This window comes from Cnephaeus nilssonii (assembly GCF_951640355.1).
Source record: "Cnephaeus nilssonii genome assembly, chromosome: 8".
Taxonomy (NCBI): domain Eukaryota; kingdom Metazoa; phylum Chordata; class Mammalia; order Chiroptera; family Vespertilionidae; genus Cnephaeus; species Cnephaeus nilssonii.
Window position 1 is genome coordinate 40,040,110 of NC_137079.1, and position 24,289 is coordinate 40,064,398.

At 46.5% G+C, this 24,289-nt stretch overlaps 1 pseudogene across 1 annotated transcript; it reads right to left on the reverse strand.

Annotated features, from left to right (window-relative positions):
• Nucleotides 1-4,432: 4,432 nt before the first annotated feature.
• LOC307104549 (nuclear prelamin A recognition factor-like) lies at nt 4,433-16,362 on the reverse strand (annotated as a pseudogene). Its single transcript has 2 exons — nt 15,111-16,362; nt 4,433-4,580 (listed from the first exon to the last, which is right to left on the reverse strand). The product of its transcript is annotated as a nuclear prelamin A recognition factor-like (transcript).
• Between the last annotated feature and the right edge of the window lie 7,927 nt (nt 16,363-24,289).

Sequence of the window (24,289 nt, forward strand, 5' to 3'; positions counted from 1 at the left end):
ATAGAGTAGAATGTCCTATTTGGGTAATGACTCAGATGAGAGATCCAGCTGTCAGTAACGTTAGTGTTGGCTTGGTTTTATGAAATCTTTCACTGACTTAGGCATTCTGGTTCAGGTTTTGTTTTTTTCAGTCTCCACCTGTTTATGGGTAGCTTTTTATGACTTGTGTGGAATTCCTTATTTTACCCATTTACTTATATTTCATGCTTGATATTCAATGAAGGAAATTGAGCTGTTCTTTCTATTGCCTTAGGAGCAGGGATCCTGGGGTAAATGTTGCTGTGTGACAAACCAGGACCAATAGAAGTACTAGAGAAACAAGCGTGAAAGAGAGGTGATTACCTAAAATTAGATTAAGCAAAAACTGCTCTGCTAGGTGAAGCCTGTTGCTAAATTGCTTACAGTAAGCTAAGCAGGGGATAACACTGTGTTCTACAAAGCAAGTAATGTTAAAGCTTTCATAACTGAAAAGTTACAAAATATCTAGAATATCTAGAGTTATCAAGTCCTCTCTCATTTTTCTTTATTACTTTTAAAAATATATATTTTATTGATTTTTTACAGAGAGGAAGAGAGAGGGATAGAGAGTTAGAAACATCGATGACAGAGAAACATGGATCAGCTGCCTCCTGCACACCCCCTACTGGGGATGTGCCTGCAACCAAGGTACATGCCCTTCACCAGAATCGAACCTGGGACCCTTCAGTCCGCAGGCTGACGTTCTATCCACTGAGCCAAACCGGTTAGGGCTCTTTATTACTTTTTGAACTTGAAAGAAGACATGGAGAAGTATAGAGACAACTGATATAGAGCATAGGAAAGGATGACCCAATTTTTAAAATTGTTCTCATAAATAAGCAAATTAGTCACTTTGAGATCAAGTGATGTTTCTGAGAAGTTTATGATCTTTAGAATTTAATGTTCAGGTTATGTTTTAAAACTAATCATTTGTTCTAGTTGCCCTACTTTAATTGTAGTCTTAATTCCTCTGCAAAAAGCTTTATAGTATCAAGGGGATTGAGCTCCCCCAGGAAAATGGCCTTAAAACAGGCAATGCAGAACCAAAGAACTAGGTTTCTCGGTGAAGTTGCAATTCCAGCCATTTGTGAAGTTGCACTGGAATTTCTTCTCTAGCCCAGTAGGAGAACTCTGTACTTTCTATTTTGTCTAGCTACGTGACACTGTTGGGGAAATCTACAGAGATGTGGGAGGTCTCAGTAAATGGGGAGAGAGAACATTGTTTTGTCTTTCTTTTCTCTCTCTCTTCCACACCCACCACACGTAAGTTTTAGAGCACAGAAAATTGGCCTAAATCAAAGTGGCACCTATTAAATCAGTAGAATAATAATTTTGAAAACGATATAAATTACTTTGGGAAAATGCTTGTGACAATGTTAAGTATAAGAAGCAAGACACAAAAATGAACTTTGCTATGATTACAACTGTGTAATAATTATGGATGTATACAAACAAGGTCTTCAAGACAGCAGGTAAAAATGAAAACCATCTGATTTCTGGGGAGATTTCTAAAGATCTTTTATTTGGGTTTGCTTTAATCTGTTGTAGTTGGTACCTCCCCTTCTAGTCCCCCCGCCCCCAAAAAAGAGGCAGGGGTGGCATTCAAAATCTTGAATAACCTGAATTATACACCATGGAGGCCACTCCAACAATCAGCTACCGTAATTACAGAGAGAGCCAGATGTTGCCAGGTAAACACAGCCTGGCAAAGCCAGGCCGGCACTGAGAATTTCCCATGGGTGTGGGGGTAACAATTGGGGTGGGAGCTGTTGCAGGCCTAGCAGGTTGCCTTACCTGGGCCAGAGGGGTGGGTAGATGGGAGGCTTGGACCTCACCTAGTTATAAACCAATACTGTAGCATTTCCATATTTTATCAGCTGGTAAAGCTGGAACAGTGCCCCACGCTGACAGGAGTCCTGATTAAGAACAATCCTGAAAGAGAGGGAATGAGATAAGCTGGAATGGTCAATGCTGGCTGCTGTGCAGTGTAGCACCCCTGCTTACACTTTTCTTCTTATTAATAAACACACAGCCTGGACGTTCCTTGAAGAGATGAGGGAAGTAGGGGATGGCCAACAATCCCAGCAGTGGAAAGATTTGGTGCAGGGAGAGGTTTATTATCACTTCGTTTCCCTGATCCTTTTCCCTGCATCTGCCAATCAGGTGTTGCCTTACTCAGCAGCCTCTGGTCTTTGGTGTGCAGATGGAGACAGCAGGGCACTTGAACCTGGGAGATGGTCCCCAGGTGCCATTTAATATCAGTATTTTCCTTTCAAACAACATTTCAGAAAAATGTTTCATACACAATTGGGACAGGGCCCAGGAGTTAGGGAACCCCATTGAGAGTGCCAGGTACATCCAGAAAACCAGACACAGAGTTACAGCTAATCTAATCTCATTTTATACATGAGAAAATTTAGGCTCCAAGAAAATAAGAAACTTTCTCACCTAGATAAGTTACTTTGGGGGAAGCGGGGAGTAATATATTTGTGTGTGTGTGTCTAGTTCATCTTATTTTATAAACACGGGTGTTAAAAATGTGTTAAGAAACTCAGTTGAAAAGCACAATAAAGGATCAACAAAGGTCCGTCATCCCACATACACAGAAAGAATTCCTGTTCAACCCAGTTGTAGAGGAAAACTGTCAACATAGGCTCATCCTCCAGCTACGGTAAGCCCGAAGTCTTCCTCAGTGGAGAAAGCCAACACTGTCAGCCATGACCATTCATCTATCTCACCAATGGGTGTGTGAGTGTGGATGGGGGGTGTTTTCATCACAGCCCCAATGTGGCTGATCTTCCCTTTCTTCCCAGGAAGAGGAAGGTACCTTGTGAAGACACCCACGGGGCCATCAGCATTGCAGCCTCTCCATCACCTCAATCTGTGAATTTGCTCCCTACAAGCACCATCATTTCCAACCGAGCACAGTGCTCTTTCTATTGGTTGACATTTAGCATGTGTTTACTATATGCTGGGCATTGTGCTGAGTAGTTTACATGCATTAGTTCATCCTACCCTGTAGGAATATATTCTTATTATGTCCATTTTGCAGATGGGGAAACTGAAGGGATGGACGGATAGATGGTTGGCTGGCTGGGTAAAGCTGAGATCCAAAGTCAGTCTTAACCATTAAAACCACCTTTATAGCCCTGGCCGGTGGTTCAGTGGTTAGAGCATCCTCCTGCACACTGGAGTGATCAATTCCTGGTCAAGGGCACTTACCTGGGTTGCCAATTTGGTCTCCACCGCTGGTCAGGGCACCCGTGGGAGGCAACCAAATGATGTGTCTCTCTCACCTCTCTCTCTCTCTCTCTCTCTCTCTCTCTCTCTCTCTCTCTCTCTCTCCTCTTCTCCCTCCCTTTCTACTCTCTAAAAATCAATGGAAAAAATCCTCTTTGGGTGAGGATTAAAAACAAAAAAAAACCTCCTTTATAAATGATGATGCAACATAAGATAAAATTAAACTTTACTTCAAATCTAGGGATAAATAGTGATCACTGTAAAATAATGATCATACCTAATACTTATAACAATCTTATGAGATACATGCTATTATTATCTGTTTTACAGAAATGCCTAAAGCATTACTGGTTCTTTCAATTAAACCACATCCAGAAGGAGAAACACTTAAATACCTGCACAAAGACATAAGCAAGCTCACATGCATTTAGAGCTGAATGCAAAAATATACTCGTAAGCAGAAATAAATTGTCTTATTTTTGGGGGGAGGCTGCTTTAACAAAATGCCATACACTGGGTGACTTAAACAGCAGACATTTCGTTCTGGAGGCTGGAAAGTCCATGATCATGGGACTAGAAAAGTCAGGTCTGTGTCAGGGCTCTTTTCTGGCATGCAGAGAGCCTTCTATCCATTGACCTGTACTAATTCACCCAAATGCCCGTCCTTCCATCACCCATGCATCCATCCGTGCATCCATCCCTCCATTTCTAAACATTCATTGAGCATCTATCTTATACTAGTATTCAAACTCACTGTCTAAGAGGGAAAAGAAATGATACACTACATGTTCTAAATGCTGTAACAGAACATTCCAAATGCTTAGACACAGACCTGTGGGGACTCAGGGAGAAAGAAAACTAATATTGATTGAGAGCAACGACAAGTTCTTTACTAGTTTATCGGCATTAGTCTGAGTTAAGGAATAAATGTCTAGTTTCAAAATGAAAGAGAAGCAGGTTCTTTCCCCCTTTTAATCACCTGTCATCCTTCCAAGACGCAGTGGGAAAGAACGGGGAGAAATCATCTCTAGCCAGAGAAGGCAGTTAAAGACTGCAACCTGTAACCGTCAGGAGCAGAAGTGTCCGTGCCTGCTGCTGGTGGAGGAGACGGAGGGGTCCTCAGGGAACCTCCTTCCTCAGGGAACCTCCTCTGGTTAGTGGAGGAACGTTGTAGTCAACCGTGAACTTCAGCAGGTTCCGTGTAGCCATGCAGATGCCTCAGGCTGTCCTGCTTCCTGCTGAGGTGGCCTTTGGGGTCTTCCCTCCCGGGGGTCAGCTGAGGAGCCTGGAGTCTTCTGAGGAGTGGTCCAAAAGGCAGCAGGCTGGAGTCACAAATCCACAGAGAACAGACAAGCCATTAGGGGCTGCCAGACAAAATGATCCTCCTAGCCCTTCAAAGCATTTCCCTAAAAGCCAATCGCATATTTATATTTAAAACAGCATTGCTGCAAAATCCAAATGCATTGTAATGAGGCTGCAAACTTCCTACCTAGAGACTTCAAATATTTTGAGGGTTCCTTTATTAGTAACCAGAGAAAAAAGTTCTCATGACAAACAGGTATTTGTTTGGCAGACAAAAGGGTATTGTCCTTGAAGCCCCTTATTGAGAAACTATTCTCTGAGAGAGGTATTATTAATTCCATATCACAGATGAAGAAACTGAGGCTCAGAGAGTTAAGTAATTTCCTCAGTTGTTTAAACACTAAAGTCAGGTGACACCCCTCTTCTCCAGAATAGGCCTACTTTGACTCTCTCTCTCTTTTTCTGAACCCTTCATTATGGAAAAATTCAAATTATATGTAAATTGGAAGAAAGTTCCATGTGCCCATAACCCAGCTACAGCAGTCACACACTCATGGTATCTCTTGTTTCAACTGTGATTCTCTTTAACACTCAATGAGATATAAGTTTCTGCACAATGATAAGTAACAACCAGTTAAGTGGCTATGGTATCATGTCTTTTATTCTTTATCTCAATCAATTTGCTCAACAAAATCTACAAGTATCTATAAATTTTACAGCCCCTTGCTCTTAGATGAATTTTCCAAATATCTGAGCATTTTGGAGACTCTGATTACTTGGTCTTAGTGGCAGATACAGACATGTAGCTTGTGACCCACAGCCAAGCTCTCAGGGAGGGCAAGGTGCCGGCCTCAAAAAGGGGAGGGACTCACCTCCCTTTGATGAAAGTGTCAAAGATTTTCAAGTACATGCAAGAGAATAATTTATAATCTTATCATGGAACAGGCCTTTCTAAATGAATCAAAATTTAAAGGCCATAAAGAAAACATTGACAGATTTGAAAGCTAGAAAATAAAAAAATCTCTGTATGACAAATGATATCCCAGAAATAAAAGTTAGGAGAGAGACTGGAAGAATATATTTGCAACATGTAAAATGGACAAAAGACAGAAGGAGAAACACTTATGATCAATAAATATATGAAAATATGCCTAACTTCAACATTATTATCACTCAAGAAATGGAATATATTTTGTCAATTAGATTGGCAAATTTTAAAAAATTGATAATCAGGATTTGTAAAAGAACCAATCACTCATAGACTGCTGGTGGGAGTGGATATGGTTTAGGTTGTGTGAACAGCACTATGGCAGTATCTATCGAAACTACAAATGCAGATACTCTTTGGTCTACCAATTCTACTTCTAGGAATCTCTCCTATAAAAATATTTGCTCATATGTGCAAACATGTATGTATAAAGGATGCTTGATGAACTGGAAAACCAAGTGAACTGAATGTCATCAATGTGAGAATTGTAAAACAAGCTACATTATTGGGATACTATGCAGCCATTACAAATAAATTCTATACATGATATTTGTAATTTTATGTATAAATATACACTGAGTGGCCAGATTATTATGATCTCTGAACGCATAATTATCTGGCCAGTGTATATCCTATATAATAAAAGGCTAATATGCAAATTGTCCCCTCGACCAGGAGTTCGACCAGAAGGCAGGCTGGCCAACTGCCCATGTCCCCTCCCCCTGGCCGGACCCCACCTATGCACAAATTCATGCACTGGGCTCTAATATATATATATATATACTGAGTGGCCAGATTATTATGCGTTCAGAGATCATAATAATCTGGCCACTCAGTGTATATTATGTACATATATTTTTAAAGATCATCCAGAAATATCATATAATCAAAACAGACATATCATATAATCAAAACATATAATACCATGGAAACTACAAATGAGTATAATAAAGCATGACTAAGATGCACATTAAACTGTTACAGTAGTTACAGCTGCAGCAAAAAGAGTTGGGGTTGGACTTCACTTGTTATGAATAGAATCTTTTATGAGTAGAAACTATTCATGCATTATTTGGTATCCTATCTAATAAAAGAGTAATATGCAAATTGACTGTACCTCTGCTACACCCACAAACCACACCACCAGCCAATCAGGAGCGAATATGCAAATAAACCCAATCAAGATGGCTGTGGCCACAGAGAGCAGGAGGGAGGCTTGGGTTTCCCCAGCAATGGAGGGAGCCAAGCTTTCAGCCTGCCCTTGCCGGCCTAGGCCTCCACTCAATGCTACAAAGTTTCAATTATAGAAGGTAAATAAATCCCAACAGAAATAGCTGCTGCCATCGAGCGAGCAGAGGCTTGGCTCCGCTCCAGGCTACAAAGTTTTAATTGTAGAAGATAAATAAACCCCTGATACAGGGCCTCCGCTTGGGTTGCCGGGGGGTGTGGCCAGCCTGCAAACCACCACAGGCCTCACCCAGGCTGCCCCACGCCCCAAGGGAACCCCCACCCTGATCCAGGCCACCCTTAAGGGCAAAGCAGCCAGCCCCCACCCATGCACCAGGCCTCTATCCTATCTAATAAAAGAGTAATATGCAGATTGACCATCACTCCAACACACAAGATCAAGATAACTGCCCCCATGTGGTCAAAGATCCTGCCCCCATGTGGACACAAGATGGCCACCACAAGATGGTCAGCAAGGGAGGGAAGTTGGGAGGGACCAGGACTGCAAGGAAGGGCAGTTGTGGGCGATCAGGCCAGCAGGGGAGGGCATTTGGGAGTGACTAGGCCTGCAAGGGAAGGCAGTTGGGGGCGATCAAGCCTGCAGGGGAGGGCAGTTAGGGGTGATCAGGCTGGCAGAGGAGGGAAGTTGGGGGTGACCGGGCCTGCAGGGAAAGGCAGTTATGGGTGACCAGGCCTGCAGGGGAGGGCAGTTAGGGGTGACCAGGTCTGAAGGGGAGGGCAGTTAGGGGCAAACAGGCTGGCAGGGGAGCAGTTAGGTATCAATCAGGCTGGCAGGGGAGTGGTTAGGTGGTGATCAGGCTGGCAGGCAAAAGCGGTTAGGGGCAATCAGGAAGACAGGCAGAGCCAGCAGTCCTGGATTGTGAGAGGGATGTCCAGTGGGATCAGGCCTAAACGGGCAGTCGGACATCCCTCCAGGGGTCCCAGATTGGAGAGGGTGCAGGCTGGGCTTAGGGAAACCCCCCCACCCCTGTGCACGAATTTCATGCACCGGGCCTCTAGTAATTAGGTAAATTAAAATGCCTACAATTAAAGTAAAACAACACCAATATGTTTTAAAATATTTGTAAAATTCAGAAAAAATAAAGAAGATAATACAAATCACCAGTAGGATCATTATCCTATATAATAAAAGCTTAATATGCTAAGTGTCTGTTCAACCAATCAAAGCATAATATGCTAATGATATGCTAAGGCCGCTCAACTGCTCACTATGATGTGCACTGACCACCAGGGGGCAGACGCTCCGACCAATAGGTTAGCTTGCTGCTGGGGTCTGGCCGATAGGGACTGAGCAAGATGGGCCGGACATGCCCTGGAGCCCTCCCGCGATCCCTTCCTGGCTGGCTAACCTCCCACACCCCTCCCCAGCCCCAATCGTGCACCAGTGGGTTCCCTCGGCGTGACCTGTACCCTCTCGCAATCTGGGACCCCTTGGGGGAGGTCCGAGAGCTGGTTTTGGCCCAATCCTGCAGGCCAGGCTGAGGGACCCCACTGGTGCATGAATTTGTGCACTGGGCCTCTAGTTTTCTATAAGCAAAATCATTTGAATGATTGGTCAGATACAGGATTCTCTTGTTTTGATAAACTTTATCCTGAAAATTAGACACCCATAAGGTAATATTTCATGAAACCCACCTCCAAATAACTTTAATCGGTTGACTTGATTTTGTTAGCAGTTAATAAACTTCAATCTCAAAACACTTGCATTGAGGAAAAATCGGGATAGAAAACTGAGCTACTAAGAGGTGTCTAATGCAAGAGAAATTTCTGGACTGGCATTTAGAAATGAGTTGACTAAAATTGAGGACTGCGTGGCCTAATTCAACCAATCATCTGAGGCATGCCCCCCTCCCCACTCAGTTTATAACCTGCTCAAATCAAATCAGTAATCTTGGTTAAATGAAGCACGCTTCAGCGGTTTCCATTTTCTTTTGTTATCAGAAGGACTGAGTAAGAGCTGGAGTAACTAATGGAAATTCCTTTCATTCCTCCCCAAGCTCAGTTAGAAGTTTCCGGAAGCCAGATTTTCTACCAACCACATAAATCATTGAAAGCCTCACATCTAGAAAGCTACTCACTGCCATTTTCTTCCCTGGTGCACTTTTCCTTATGGCCTGTGCTGTGCTCTTATTAGCGGCGTTACATTATTCATTTTTAAAGCCCCTTCATTTTATAAAGTGTCCTGGGGCTAGGATGCTTTTCCCAATCCACTTTTGTTTGGCTGACTACCTCCTTATGGAATTTATGCTTCATCCTGCCAAGAAATCATCTCTAATGGCACCTTGTATCAATACAGTATTATCAGATTCTAGGTACTCCTGTGATTGTCAGAAAACACCCAATGCTGTCCGCTGTCCAGATGAAGAAAGTGAAACGTAGAGAGATCAGGTAACTATCCAGCTCACTGCAGGCACTATTTGATGGATTTCCAGCAGCAAAGTTGTCCGGGGCAGCGCAGTGCACAGGTAGGTATGCAGGTAGACAGAGGAGCAAGGCTGGCCCTGAATCCCCATGCCTGCAGGCACCATTTTCTAAACACAGCTTTATTGAGGTATAGTTTGCATACCTTACATTCACTCATGTTAAGTGTAGGATTGGGTGGTTTTTTACCACATTTACAGAGTTGTGCAGACATCACCACAACCCAATTTGATAACATTTTCATCACCTGCAGAAGAGCCCTCCAGGCCATTCAGTCAGCCCCTCCTGGTCCCACCCCCAGCTCCAGGCAACCAGGGATCTGCCTTTTGGTCTTTAGACAGAAAGGGGGCTCTGTAATAACTCTCACGGAAAGTAACCTGACAGGGTGATCTGATCACAAAGTCCTAACTGGGCATGTCATGGTAGGTGTTCACTCCTGCGGCCTATAACTTCCCTGCTGAAAGGTCATCTTTGCCTTAAGCAAGCCCTGTGCCTGGTTTTTGTGCATCTACGTTAACACACCTGTGAAATGCCTCTTTTTTAGATCCCCCAGAAGCTTAACCACCCGCAAAAGAGCACATATCCTGTTAACTGTCATATAATCCGATCACAGAGCTTTCCTTGCCTTGGTTTGTCTCACATTCATGTAATCTCCCTTACTTTCTGTCCTCAGTCCCCAATGTATAAAAGAAGGTACAAAACTGTCGTTCTCTGGAGCATTTGACATCTTGCTTCCTTGGAATGTCATCAGTTAGGCTCCAATAAACTCATAAAAATGCTCTCCTGCTTTAGATATTTCTTTCTTTTTAAAAAGTTATTTCTCCACTTTAATTTACATCATTAGGTATCAGATCCTTAAAAAGCTTTAACAATTGAATAGACTTTACTTTTTAGAGGTTTTAGGTTACAAGAAAATTGTTCAGAAAATAGTTACCATAACCCCATAATTAATTACCATATTGCATTAATGTGATTATTTGTTACAATTGACGAACCAATGTATTGATACATGTGGATGTTTCTTACTCCAGCACTCTATAGATCTGCCTTTTTGGACATCTTATATGAATGGACTCTTACAACCTGTGGTCGCCAGTTTTGTCTTCCTGACGGCACATAGTTCAGATCGTCTTTGTCATGTCAGTGTATCCCGTTGATTGCTCTCTATTTCTGCTACATGTTCACATCTTGCCTTGATGAGACTTAAGCCCCTTGTGAATAGATGAGCACCATTTCATACCCCCTGTATGCACTCTCTCAGTGCCCTCCCTACATCTCCTTGTTCAAACCACCTCAGTGCACACCAGAATAACTCCAAACGGCCAGAAGCTCCTTTTTTTTTTTTTTTTTTTTCCTTTTTGGAAGACTTTCTCTGGTTATCTTTATGCTGGGGACAGGGAATTAAGCCCCCCCCCCCCCCCCAAGGAGCAGCCTCAACCAATGGCTGACAGGAGCTAGTGTATAAATACCCCAGCTTCATCACCTCCCTGAGACTTCCGTGCCCACTTTGTTTCCCTAGAAGGACCAAGCTCTCTACGTCCACAGTACCTCCTAGCTTGACTGCTGTCCATACATTGACTGCCTGCTCCTCCTCCTCCTCCCTCCTCCTCCTCCCTCCTCCTCCTCCTCCTTCTCCTCTAATCTTCCCCTCCCTCCTCCTCCTCCTCCTCCTCCTCCTCCTCCTCCTCCTCCTCCTCCCCCTTCTCCTCTCCCTCCTCTTCTTCCTTCTTTTTTTTTTTTTTACGATTTTTAAATTGATTTTTAGAGAGAGAGGGAGAAGGAGAGAGAGAGAGAGAGAAACATTGATCAGCTGCCTCTTGCACACCCCTAACTGGGGGTCAAGCTTGAAACCTGAGCATGTGCCCTGACTGGGAATCAAACCAGCAATCTTTCAGTGCATGCCCAACCAACTGAGCCACACTGGCCAGGGCCCTGGTCTCACTTTTTTACTTCCTTTCTGGTGTTTTCATATTCTCCAAAATAAAGTACTTGCACTGGAATCCTTGTCTCAGTGTCTGATTCTGAGGGAATTCAAATTCAGGGACTCCTGCCATGTGCTAAATAAACATTGAGCCTAATGTACTAGGTGTACTGGTTAATAATGTGGATTTTTTCAATAGATGGAGTTAACATATGTTTATATGCGATTTGATATATATGCTATTTTGTTGTATTGACAACAAGCTTCAAAACTTCATATGTCAAATTTTCTGAAGGTGTTAACATCATAGATACTTTTACACTTAAAAATGTCAAATTTCATGCCAAAAAAAGGGAGCATTTGTGGGAAGTTTTAATTCATTACTTTATTTTGAAGAAAAGTGCTGCTGAAAGTTATCGTATACTTCAGGAAGCTTATGGTGAACATGCTCCATCTCAAGATATTTGTGAATGTTGGTTTAAACGCTTTAAAAGTGATGATTTGATGTGAAAGGCAAAGAACGTCTGGGTCAACCGAAAAAGTTTGAAGACCAATAATTACAAGCATTATTGGATGAAGATGCGTGTCAAACTCAAAAAGAACTTGCAGAAAGATTAAACGTTGCTCAGCAAACAATTTCTGATCATTTACAAGCAATGGGAAAGATTTTAAAGGAAGGAAAGGTGCCACATCAACTGAACGAAAGACAAATGGAAAACCGAAAAGTCATCAGTAAAATGTTGCTTCAACAGCACGAAAGTCTTTTTTGCATCGGATTGTGACTGGCGATGAAAAGTGGATTTATTTTGAGAATCCCAAATGCACAAAATTTGCATTATTAACCGGTTAACAATCCGCATTATTAACCGATTAATGCTTATCTGCATTATTAACTGGTTAATGCTTAATCCACATCATTAACCGGTTAATGCTTAATCTGAATTATTAACTAGTTAGGGCTTAATCCGCATTATTAACCAGTTAGGACTTAATCCATATTAACTAGTTAATAATTAATCCACATTATTAATTAGTTAGGGCTTAATCTGCATTATTAACCGGTTAGTGCTTAACCCACATTATTAACCTGTTAACAATTTGTATTAACTGGTTAGTGCTAATGCTTACCAGTTAATAATGCAGATTAACCACTAACCGGTTAATAATTCGGATTTTGTAATCAAAGAAAACACGTTAATTTCAAGAGGAACATCAAAAGTGCTTTATTCAAAGTAATGTCCATCGCTAGCTACACATTCCCACATCTTTCAGGTTAGATTCCTGCCAAGGGCACATGCCCGGGTTGTGGGCTTGATCCCCAGTAGGGGATGTGCAGGAGGCAGCCAATCAATGATTCACTCTCATCATTGATGTTTCTAACTCTCTTTCCCTCTCTCTTCCTCTCTGAAATCAATAAAGATATATTTTTTAAAAATGGAAATTTTAAGAGTTAACAAATTAATAGGATAGCAGGCCTGCAAGTATTTTCATATTCTGATTATACTGACTACATTATTAGTACTCTAAAAATAATATATGAATTTAAAGGACATTTCTGTTGCTGCAATGGGAGAAAATACAGTAAAATATGCAGTATTAATGTATACGAAGTTTTGCATTGGTGCTCTAGCGCCCTCTCCTGGATATATGTGAATACTGCAGCTAAGGTGGAACTTGCTAGGGCCATGGAGTCACCCGGCATTCTGGTTGAAGCCTAGGGACTCCTCAGAATAATGTTTTAAAATGCATAAAATATAATAAAATAAGAGAGGAAATCATTTTATGAGAATATCAAAATAGTTTAAAATAAATTTGTTATTTATTAGTTAATTAAATAAAAAATCTATCTTTGGGTCTTATTATGGTAATGTCAACGTGGAAATGAACTTCAACAATATTTTGAGATTATCTGCAGCAACAATAATCTTGCATGAAAATATGATTTCTACTGGTGACAAAGTTACAGATATCGGGTGCCAGTTTCCTAGGCTGCCATACAGACGTACCACACATGGGGAGGCTTAAAACGATGGACATTTATAGCCTCACAGTTCTGGAGGCCAGAAGCCCAAAATCACGGTGTGGGAAGGGCATTCTCCCTCCGCGGTCGTTAGGAGGGGCTCTTTCCTCGTCCCTTCCAGCTGTAATTCAGACACCTCGAATCCTCTTCTTGGAACATAGGTTAAGAACCTCTGAAGATGATTTTCAGTTAGTATTTTTGTGTTCGGACTTCCTTCCTGGGAGAGTGTTAAGTGTGTGAAGACCATGAACGATGTCCTTGCTTTTTAGGAGGGTAAGTCTTACATATGTGGAACACCCAGAAAACAACATTGGGCTGTGTGAATCACTGTGGGACGAATTTCACACTTTAGGTGCTACAGGAACCGAGAAGAGGGAGAGGTCTTATGGATGGGAACAACCGGGCACGTGTTTTTGAGGGTGTGGGACTTGATGGGCTTAGGATGATGGCAGGATGTGAACCATCGGGACATATGAAGGGCGATAGAAACAGTGTGAACTAAAATAAAACCTCGAGAAAGAAAGGTAGGCTCCACAAAGAGATTTAATATTTAACTAACCTAAAAATTAAGTTTGGGAAGCTTACCAATTATAAAAGCTTACCATCTTAATCAAATATATTAATACTAGAGGCCCGGTGCACGAAATTCGTGCACTGGGTGTGTGTGGGGGTCCCCTCAACCCGGCCTGCACCTTCTCGCAGTCCAGGACCCCTCAGGGATGTCCGCCTGCCGGCTTAGAGGAACGGGCCTAAGCCGACAGTTGGAAATCCCTCTTGCAGTCCAGGACCCTCGCTCCTTACCACCCGCCTGCTCACTGCTCCTTACCACTCAGATCGCTGCTCCTTAGCGCTGCCACGGAGGCAGGAGAGGCTCCCGCCACTGCCACTGCGCTCGCCAGCTGTGAGCCCTATCTTTCTGTGTAGTTGTCTGTGGGCCAACTGCTCTCTTCTCACTTAGGGCAAGCAGCATGTGAGGGCAGAGTGTGGAACGCAGAGGGCTGCCCGGAGCTGAGGGAGTGGCCGGGCTCATGGGGTGAGAGGTGGACACAGAGGACGCTATCTCATCCAATTGTGGGGTGGGCTGGCCGGCCTTCATCTGCCTGACCTGACCCCACCCAGGGAGGGACCGAGCAGGGTGTCTGCCTCTCCATTCTCCATCCTTCCATCTGTGACACCTGTCAACCTTGCCAGGCCTCCCCCAAAGTGAGTTCAGCTCAATCCCTGAATGTAAAAGGGCACGGGGGGCCGGAGGGGCCTCCACTCCAGTGCCCCCTGATTCCCAGCGTCAGGACCTGGTTGACAGGACCTGATCTCAGGACGGTGGCCACAGCTGCAGAATAGATCTGTTTCAAGAAAAGTTGGGAATACAGACTTTCCTATGAGCCCCTATTCTAAAAGGTGGCAGTTTATTCACATTGTGGCAAAGACACCTTCAAGAGTAACATAAGTGGGTAAATTCAGGGCCAAACGGGGCCATTTCCTCACCCAATCTCTCTGAGGCGCGTGGGCAGAACCAAGTCTCAGCTCTTCGTAGGACACTTCTGGGGGGGAGGCGTGGGGGGGGGGGTGTTAAGCCTAAAGGACAGTAGTCTGTCTCCATTCTTGTTCTTTGGAATTTTTTCATCGTCGGATAAAAGGATACATACATTGGGGCAATCCTCTCGAGATACGATATTCCAGTTGCACCCATGTGATGACGACAGCGCCCCTCAGAGGGAGGGAGCTGACAGATGGGGAGCAGGGAATTCTGAAAACCAAAGCGATGACAGAGATGCTAAGCCTTTCCTTCACATGTCTGACACACCTCTTCACACGGCCTGCAGGCCGGGCGTCTGCTGGACCTTTACCACTTGATGTCCTGGCAGGCTGCCCTGGGCCCTGCTAGGTGGTGTGCAGGGCCGCCTGGGCCCAGGGGGTGTCTCTCGCCCCATTCCCTCTTCACCACCCCCCGCCCCAGCCACTCCTGATACAGCTCCTGCACATGGGCACGGGTCCCCGGGGCCACACCGGGATGGCAGCATAGATGCCTTCCATCTGCCGCAGCAGTGCCCTGTCATCCACCTGGGCCTGGCCCCTGCCGCTTAGGCATCCCCGGCGCAGGCCAGGACCTCCACGAAGTGGCAGGGGAACTTGCCCCTCTACAGCTTCAGGACCACTTCTGGATGTTCCAAAAGTCGTAAGCAGCCTCAAAGTGTAGCAGAACCTCTCTGTCCCTTTCAAGGGTGACCTCCTGGAAGTCTTTGTTCCTCAGGGTGCGGTAGGTGAGCACCCCCACGTCCTCACTGAACAGCTCCTTGGCCGTGTGCCTGAAGGTGTGTGCCAGGTACCCGTCGGAGCTGGCACCCTCGTGGAGCCTCACCTCCTTCTCCTTCACGTCTCCAGAGTGGCCACTGCGGCGTCATTCAAGGCGAGGTCACTTTGCTCCATTATCTGGACAATTTCACTTGAGGTTAACACGCAGTCAGCACCCTGGGAACTATGTAAAGCTGTGGGAACATCATCTCAAAGGGCCTCCAGTTTCTTGTCATAACACGGGGCCTCGATGATGTGGAAAATCTTGTCTGGGTTCTGCCATCTGGTGAAGTAATCCTTCACCAGAGAGGCCATGATCTGCTGGGGAGACTTGGCCATGTAGAGGTGGGGATGATGGAGGGACCCAGCACACGCTCTGCATATCTGTCCCAGCCGGGGCAGGCGGAGGTCAGCATGGGTAGCCGGGGCTCTTCCACACGTTGCTGGCAGTACCGACGCACAAATTCCTTCTGACTCTCCAGGATGCTGAAGTCCGCAGCTATCTTCACGTCAAAGACAGTGCACCCCAAGGCTTTTGAGGAAGCTGAAGAACCTTCTGGATGCATCAGTGACACTGAGGCTGAATTTAGCAGCAAAATAAGGCACAGACTGAGGACACACGGACACTGCCAGCACCCTGTGCTGTGAGGTATCACATTTCTTATTCAGGTTCAGAACATGGAAGAAGTCCTTGGTGTTCTGCTGAGAAACTTGGACTCCTTCCTCTGCGGTCACACAACTGTCACACGCCAGGCAGTCCCTCAGAAATATCTTGGCATCGGCCAGCTTATGGAATTCTCCCTTCTCTCCATTCTTCTGAGCCGGACTCCGGACGTTGACTGTGGCATTCTCTTGGTCATCGGTTTTTGTTTTTTTACTCCATTCCTTCCGTGTGCAGTGATCACACTTCATCTGGAGCAGGGTGGGTGGAGGCCAGCTCCAGTGACCTGGAGGAAGCACAGGGAGAGCAGTCAGTCACCGCTGGTCGCCCCTGGCGCTGCTGGTGGTATCCTTTCTTCCTTGTGGAGTGTCTAGGGAGGGGAAGCAGACGCAGTGCCCGAGGCGGAGTTCCAGGAGCTGGCAGCACTGTTGGGATCGTGCCAGAGGCGCTGGTCCATTGGTGCCTGGCCTGTCCTCTGGAGATTGTACCTGCAGGACTACTAAGGGAGCCAGTCCCCAGTTCCTCCCCGCCTCTGCCACTGATTGATTGGAGTCTGAAGGCCAGGAGGAGGGACCAAGAGGTCTGCCTTCCAGCTGCTCGCCAGTCCCCATGCCACTCACTCCGGTTCCCCATTAGCCATCCCCTGATCAATGGAGCCTGAGGGCCGGGAGATGGACCGGTTGTCCATTCGGTAGTTAAGGACCCTGGGTTTTTATATATTAGGACTAGAGGCCCGGTGCATGGATTTGTGCATGGGTGGGGTCCCTAGGCCTGGCTGGTGATTAGACAGGGAGACCTTCTGGGAGACCTTCCAGATGTCCTTCTGGACAAAGCCATGGTGGCGGGGCTGAGGCAGAGGTGGTTAGGGGCGATCAGGCCAGGAGGGGAGGGCAGTTGGGGGCAATCAGGCCAGCAACGGGGGGGAAGTTGGGGGTGAGCAGGCCGGGGGGGGATCAGGCCGGCAGCGGGGGGAGAAGTTGGAGGCAAGCAGGCCAGCAGGAGGGGAGAAGTTGGGGGCGAGCAGGCCAGCAGGGGGTCAGTTGGGGGTGAGCAGGCCAGCAAGGAGGGGGGCAGTTGGGGGTGATTAGGCCAGCTGGGGGGGGGGATAGTTGGGGGTGAGAAGGCTGGTGGGGGAGGCAGTTGGGGGCAAGCAGGCCGGCAGGCAGAGTGGTTAGGGGTGATCAAGCAGGCAGGCAGGTGAGTGGTTAGAAGCCAGCGGTCCCGGATTGTGAGAGGGATGTCTGACTGCCAGTTTAGGCCAAATTGGAGAGGGTGCAGGTCGGGCTAAGGGACACCCCCAGATTGGAGAGGGTGCAGGTCAGGCTAAGGGACACCACCCCACCCCCCGCATGAATTTTGTGCACCGGGCCACTAGTTTGGTTCATAAGAAAGTATTTTCTTTGAAAGAGGTCCACATGCAGCTCACATGTGATAAATGCTGCTCTAACTGGCAGTGGTTAAGAGCAGGGATCAAGTCTGGGGTCAAGTCCTAGACCCATTTTCTACAAGTGTGTGATTCTGAGCAAATTATGCAACTTCTCTGAGCTGTAGCTTCCTGTTCCATCAACACCAGTGCTAACAATAGTTACACCAGAGGGTTCTTACAAGTCTTTCCTGAAATAAGGTGTGTGAAGTGCTTTTGTAGCACAGTTTGAGTCTATATGGCTAATAGTGTCCTCGTGAATAATAATAGCTGGTAGAAAGTGGTGATAACAACAATAATGGTAATAATAATTAACTCCCATTCACCCAGAGAAAACATTTTCAGTACCACGGACCAGTCACCCTGTCTTGCTGCCTTTCAACCACCAGGGGGCATAAGCGTCAGCTCAAACTATTTAAGGCCACTCAGAGCTTTCCCTCAAGTTACAAGTGAGGTTTTGTGTGTGTGTGTGTGTACATACACACATAGATACATACACATATAAATACAATACAGAAATCCTATATAATAAAAGCCTAATATGCTAAGTATCCAGTTGTCGGGTCGGCTGTTCAACCAATCAAAGCGTAATATGCTAATGATATGCTAAGGCTGCTCAACCGCTCAATATGACATGCACTGACCACCAGGGGGCAGACACTCCGACCAGTAGGTTAGCTTGCTGCTGGGGTCCAGTCGAGTGGGACTGAGCAAGATGGGCCGGACACGCCCTGGAGCCCTCCTGCGTTCCCTCCCCAGCTGGCCAACCTCCCATGTCCCTCCCTGGCCACCCTCTTGCAATCTGGGACCCCCTCGGGAGATGTCAGAGAGCCGGTTTAGTATATTTCAGGGTGAAGAAAAATTGTATGGAGGAGCAGATATTTTCATGATCAAAATAGTTTAAAAAGTTAGACCTAGTTGCCCAGCCGGTGTGGCTCAGTGGTTGAGCCCTGACCTATGAACCAGGAGGTCACAGTTCAATTCCCAGTCAGGGCACATGCCTGGGTTGTGGGCTCCATTCCCAGTGTGGGAATGCAGGAGGAAGCCAATCAATGATTATCTCTCATCATTGATGTTTTTTTCTCTCTCTCTCCTTCTCCCTTCCTCTCTGGAATCAGTAAAAATATATATATTTTTAAGAATTATCCCTATTGAAGGAGAAATTGTGTAAGGTTGAACTTGGAGTGTTTCTCCCTTTACACACACACACACACACACACACACACACACACACTCATGCACATGAAATCACACTCATTGCACACATATATAAACATACACCTGCACACCTCTAAATGCATCTGAAGGGTTGCTGGGCTCCTCCACACAGAGGTGGAGGGGCACAGATACCAAGGGAAGATTTCAGGGCTCAAAAGCACCCATCATGGGAAGCCAAACTGCAATGATATGAGAATCACTCACCAAAACTGTGGTTCTGCTGTTACTTCCATGTGAAATTGTGGACATTGCCCCAAATCAAGAGAGGCTTGCCACAACCCTGCTGGGCTCCATACATGTCTTATAACAGAGCAAAAGGATCTCTGCATTGCCACTGCCTAAAAAGGCTTTGGGTCAAATGGATTTGCCCAGCCTCGCAGACCCACTTAGGTTGATTTTGGTAAGATAAGGAATGAGCAACCATGAGACAGTTGAGCGGTGCAGGGGTGCAGGCCCTTAGATGGCCTTTGTGAAGCCTCGATCTGGGGAAAGGATCCAGCTCTGGGGGCCCCGTGGCTAGTGTGTCCTTAACCAGAATAAAACCATCACTATATTTCTTCATCTACATAACAGAGCACAGGACAGAATGCCAAGAAACCCAGAGAAATTTTTCCCTCTGAATTATTTACCTAGCTTAAATAGGCGCTCATTACAAGCCCAGAGGCAGGAGATGTCCTGGCAGCCTTCTCAGGTGTGTTTTTGGTGTGGGAGCAGGTTTTACTCTCCGCAAGGCAGACATGTGAGCTCATACACACAGATTGTGTACAATACAAACACCTCACTTGCTGAGAGAGGAAGAGCTATCAAATGCAGCTCTGCTGTAGGTTCTTTCTTTGAGACCCTAGAAGCTGAGCAGTTACTCTGAGATGCTCTAGAGCCAGCAAACTGCGGCTCGCGAGCCACATGCGGCTCTTTGGCCCCTTGAGTGTGGCTCTTCCACAATATACCACGGCCTGGACGAGTCTATTTTGAAGAAGTGGCGTTAGAAGAAGTTTAAGTTTAAAAAATTTGGCTCTCAAAATAAATTTCAATCGTTGTACTGTTGATATTTGGCTCTGTTGACTAATGAGTTTGCCGACCACTGCTCTAGAGCAATGGTTCTCAACCTTTCTAATACCGCGACCGTTTAATACAGTTCCTCATGTTGTGGTGACCCCCAACCATAAAATTATTTTCGTTGCTACTTCATAACTGTAATTTTGCGACTGTTATGAATCGTAATGTAAATATCTGTGTTTTCCGATGGTCTTAGGCTCTACAGCAGCGGTTCTCAACCTGTGGGTCGCTAGCAGGGCTGCCTAAGACCATCGGAAAACACAGATATTTACATTACAATTCATTAACAGTAGCAAAATTACAGTTATGAAGTAGCTACAAAAATAATTTTATGGTTGGGGGTCACCACAACATGAGGAACTGTATTAAAGGGTCACGGCATTAGAAAGGTTGAGAACCAGTGCCTAGAGCAAACACCACAGAAGGCTCAGGCAGTTGAGTAAAACACACTGGGGACACATGTGCATAGAAAAAAGACTGGAAGGAAATACAGCTTCAAATATTAACCAATGATTCTCTCTAAATGTTAGAGTTTGCCATAATATTTATTTTCGTCTTTATAGTTTTATACACACTAGTAGTCCAAACTGAATACAAGGAGCATGAATTACTTTAAAATATATCCTATATAATAAAGATGTAATATGCAAATGGTTGTTATGCCGTGAAGTGTAACGACCGACTGTGTAATGACTGAATCACAGATCAGCAGGAGGGTGGGGCATTGAGCTACAAGCAGGTGGCAGAGAGCTACAGGAGGGGGCAGGGCAGCAAGCTATGGAGTGGGGGGCAGGGCGAACTACAGAAGGGTGGGGCAGCAGGTGGAGAGCTACTGGAGGGCAGCAGCGAGCTACTGGCGCACGGATTCATGCACAGGGCTACTAGTATATATATCTTTATTGATTTCAGAGAGGAAGGGAGAGGGAGAGAGAGAGAGAAACATCAATGATGAGAGAGAATCATTGATCAGCTGCCTCCTGCATGCCCTCTACTGGGAATCGAGCCCACAACCTGGGCATGTGCCCTGACGGGTATCAAACCATGACCTCCTGGTTCATAGGTTGACACTCAACCGCTGAGCCACACCCGCAGGGCAGCATGAATTACTTTGATAAGAAAAATAGTTTAAAGTTCGAATTCTTCCAAGGCAGTCCCAGCTGAGCTGGATACAGGTGAGTGACAGGTGGAGTGAGACTGAGACCAGGGAGTCATTCTGACCTCAGTGTGTGTCCAGCGTTATGCTGAGTGATGTGGGGTTGCCGAGGAGAGCTAAGTCCTGCCATCAAGGGAGGGCCAGGGAAGAAAGGCGCCAGACACAGGATTTACTCGACCCCAGACAAGTTCATGTGTATATTACCCCCTTCATCCTCACCAAGGCGCTCTGAGTGGACGTCAGTCTTATTCTCACTTTACCAGGAGAAACCGAAGCCAGAAAGTGTGGCAATTGGGCCAGATAACAACACAGCCTGCACCTCGGGTCCTGCAAGCCGCCTGGAGAGGAGTTCACTAACCTGGGGCCGCGTGGATGGCGGGACGTGAGGCAACACAGCAAGGGTCTCGGGCAGGAGATCTGGGCATCATTCAAGCTTCTTTTGGAAACAGACAAAATCTCCTGGGCCCTCTCAGGAGGAAGCGGGGGTTCAGTGGCTTAAAGTGGCGCCCAGCTGGAGACCATTCTCTGCACGGGGAGCTGGAGAGGCGGGGTGAGATGTGGGATGGGCGATGTTCCCAGAGTCCTCCTCGGCCTCTCCTGGGAACCAGGGGAAGGCGTTTGAAATGTAAACACTGGCTGCTGAATGCGGCATGAAACTTCACAGCAGGACTTATTTTTATTACTCTCTTTGTGCCGAGAATAATAAAAGTCAGCACATTTCTAGCAAACTTGGAAAAAGACAAAGGCATGGCATGAGATAACTTTTTAACATCGAAACCCACTAACCTCCCTGTAGACATTAGCCCTTTGGCTTGACTCACCTGTGGCTCTCCTGCTCATGTGTGATTCCTCCGTGAGCAAACCTCAGCTGACTGCCGTGGGTGGGTCCTCTGACATCAGCAAGGAGCAGCTTGTGCTTCTGGGAAATTCTAGCTCTGCGGCCTTGCTCTTCTTACTTGAGCACACAATGAGGTCACCAAGTAACCAAATAACCCCTCCTGTGGCCAGGAGGCCTCTGAGCCACCCCAGGGCATTTCTGTTGATGTCTGCTTTGTGGGGACAGAAAGTGAGGGTGCTGCCTCTGAAAGCGCATTGAAAAATCTATGGCGTGCGATCCTTCTCTGGGGCGATCACAACAAAGCACCACCGATTGGGCGGCTTAAATGGTAGAAATGTATTTCCTCACAGTTCTGGAGACTAGAAGTCTAAAAATCAAGGCATCAGCAGGGCTGGTTTCCCCTGAGGCCTCTCTCCTGGCTGGCAGATGGCCTTCCCTCGGTGAGTGTCTGTGTCCTAACCTCTCCTTATCAGGACACCAATCCGATTGGAGTAGGACCCACCCCAAGGACCTCAATTTAATAACCGCTTTAAAGACCGCCCCCTCCCCCCCATCTCCAAATACAGTCACATTCTGAGGTTCTGGGGATTAGAGCTTCCACAGATGAATGTGGCAGGCTCAGAGCGTGGGGGAGAGGGGGAGACACAATGCAGCCCAGAGCATCCTTGGAGGCAGTGGTTGGCAAACCGCAGCTCACGAGCCACATGCGGCTCTTTGGCCCCTTGAGTGTGGCTCTTCCACAAAATACCACGTGCGGGCGCGCATGAACAGTGCGATTGAAACTTCATGGCCCATGCACAGAAGTCGGTTTTCGGCTCTCCAAAGAAATTTCAATCGTTGTACTGTTGATATTTGGCTCTGTTGACTAATACCACTGCTTGGAGGGAACAGAGATGATGTAGAAATGCTCTGTGTTTTCTGTTACCCATGAGCCACCAGCCTAGGTCAGGCCCCGTGAGGAGGCAACCTTCCCACCCACTGTGAGCCCAAAGTTGGGGGTTTCCAGGGGGGATGTTCCCAGCCCTCTGTCCCCACTAACCTGGGACTCATCCCTCCTGCTTGGACCACACTCGGAGGAAAGGGATCCCTAATCCAGGCAGCTGAGACACCTGCTACGACCCTCCAGCTCCTGTGGCAGCAAAACTGCAACCCTGGAGGAGAGCAGGGGTGGCTCACACCTGAGCAGCCAGGTGTGGGCCCTTCACCTGCTCGGTGCTGAGAAGCAGTTCCATCCCCACTGGGATTTCGGTGGGGGTTTTCCCGGGTCACATAGAGAGCATGGCACCAGGACGAGTGGGAGACTCACACGCCAGGCAGGGAGGCAGTCAGGACTGCCTGTCTTGCTGCCCCATTGGCTGTGGAAGGATGTGGCTGGATCCACTCACCTATTCAACAAACACATGCAGGGGCCAGATCTGAGCGGGCTCAGGTGCTTGGGATTCATCAGCAAACGGAACAGACAACACCTTTGAGCTCGTGGAGCCTCCATTTCGATGCGGAGGAGGGAGGATAGATGCGCTGCCCCCAGAGGTGCTTCCTGTGAAAATATCCACTTGGTCCTGGGGAACTGGGAACTCCCGGCCTCCTCCAGCCGAGGGCTTCTGGGTGGTTTCCTGTTTCAGCCCCACAGCCAGGGGAAATTCCTTTGTGCCCCTCTGAACTCTAAGCTGAGGTACACACACGCTTGGTGAGGGATTTTTCTGGTGAAAGGAAAGTTTGATGTCCTTGTGCACACTTCTTAATATATCCTGGAAAAGACAGTTCAAATGTCAGCTCCCGTGAGAAACCCAGTCTGACCACACCAACCGCTATTTTGTGCTCTCACTCTCGTAGCATCAATACACCGTGAATACACCCACATTGCAGTGGTTTGTGTGCTTCCCAGCCCCGAGGCCCCCGGGCAGGGCTCCGCCTTGCCTGTCTCTGCCCCAGGGCAGTGGTCGGCAAACTCATTAGCCAACAGAGCCAAATATCAACAGTACAACGATTGAAATTTCTTTTGAGAGCCAAATTTTTTAAACTTAAACTTCTTCTAACGCCACTTCTTCAAAATAGACTCACCCAGGCCGTGGTATTTTGTGGAAGAGCCACACTCGAGGGGCCAAAGAGCCGCATGTGGCTCGCGAGCCGCGGTTTGCCGACCACGGCCCTAGGGGCCACCTGTGGTCTACAGAGGATGTGCTGGACTGAATGACATCATCAAAGGCCAGGTGCCTGCTTCAGTCTGGTGCTAGGGTCCTGCACTGCCACTCTCTTCCTAATACCCACAGGCCCATGACCACAGGATTAAAGTATTAATGAGTTTTAACAATATTTTATTATTAGCAACAACTAAAGTGTGATATAAAAATGTCCGTTGTTTTTCTCGGTCTATGGCTAAACCGAAGTGGTTGTTGCCTATGTTCCTAATAGAAGGAAATGCTCAATTTCAGTTAGAGGTTCGTGAAAATAGAGCTGTAAATTTTTCCAAGAAAAAGGATCCCAGGACGA